Source organism: Branchiostoma floridae, chromosome 16 (assembly GCF_000003815.2).
Source record: "Branchiostoma floridae strain S238N-H82 chromosome 16, Bfl_VNyyK, whole genome shotgun sequence".
Lineage (NCBI taxonomy): Eukaryota > Metazoa > Chordata > Leptocardii > Amphioxiformes > Branchiostomatidae > Branchiostoma > Branchiostoma floridae.
The window spans coordinates 1,441,795-1,442,942 of record NC_049994.1 but is presented as its reverse complement, the minus strand read 5'-3'; the positions used below and the strand labels follow the sequence as shown (position 1 = coordinate 1,442,942).

At 42.1% G+C, this 1,148-nt stretch overlaps 1 protein-coding gene across 4 annotated transcripts in view; it reads left to right on the top strand.

Annotated features, from left to right (window-relative positions):
- The window catches only part of LOC118403966 (signal transducer and activator of transcription 5B-like), a 37,200-nt gene that overhangs the window by 19,204 nt on the left and 16,848 nt on the right, over positions 1 to 1,148 (top strand). The window lies entirely within an intron of this gene.

Here is a 1,148-nt window from a genome sequence, read left to right as displayed (position 1 = left end):
ACAGATCTAACCATGACAGTTCAGATCATGCTCTACTATCATAAATCTAGCATTGCTCATGAAATACCACAATTTTGCAAGTATAACGTTAACAACTTTGTACAGCACAGTAGCCTACACAAGCACATGTACAAAACAAAATAGTCGTAATGACATGGAATTTACATATCACTACAGTATGACTGAGGACGCAGGTGTGACATTTACATGCCACCACAACATTGCAAAATTATGTATATAACGTTACAACGTTAACGTTAACATATAATAACAGTTAACCGTTTACTTGCTCCTCTCTGCACAGCAGGCGCCCTTTGCTAAAAATATTAGAAAGTGCACGCCAAGTTTTTGGTATGTACGCCTTTGGTACGCCCTAATTTTCCCACTGAAAGTTCAAAATTCGCTGATTACCGAGACGCCATGTTTACTAGTACCTTCAAGTCTCGCATAATCTCGCACTAACTCACATCTCGCGAATCGCGAGAGTGGCGCCCCGTTGGTCATTTTCGGCTAGTCTCCAAGCAGACCCTACGGTGCCTTAGAATATAGTTTCAAAGCTGGCAAGGGAGTATAGCCGGCCAAAGGGAGATAGCCGGCTATGGGAGTCAAACGGGCACCTGGTGCCCGTATACCAAGTCCCTGGCCAGCTTTGATACTATTTCTAAGGCACCGTAGGGTCTGCTTGGAGACTACATTTCGGCGTGACGTTACACGGATGGCACGCTTTTTTCGCGGCGAAACTGGAAAGTGTGAAACTTTGACAATGTTTACGAAAACTATAGTTTACGAAATAACACTGTCCTTTAGTTGTAAACTACAAAATTACATTGATACTGACCTGGCAGTATTGTGCCTTAGTCTTCACCCACCCCATGTTGTAGCGACACTTCTTGATTGTCGACAGGGACACAGACAAACCAAACCTGTACAAAGGAAAATCGGTGTTCAGATCAGGCTTTGAGTTTTAGGAAGAAATGCGTTCGTGACATCCACATTCAAACATGAAGCCGTATTGCATTACTGGGCGTTTAAAATCATCTCTCCGCCTTGCACGCAATAATATATGATGTCAACTAGAATTACATAATTTTACCAAATTTGAAAGTATTTGAGTGGCATTACACAGCATCAAATTTGCAGAATTACAA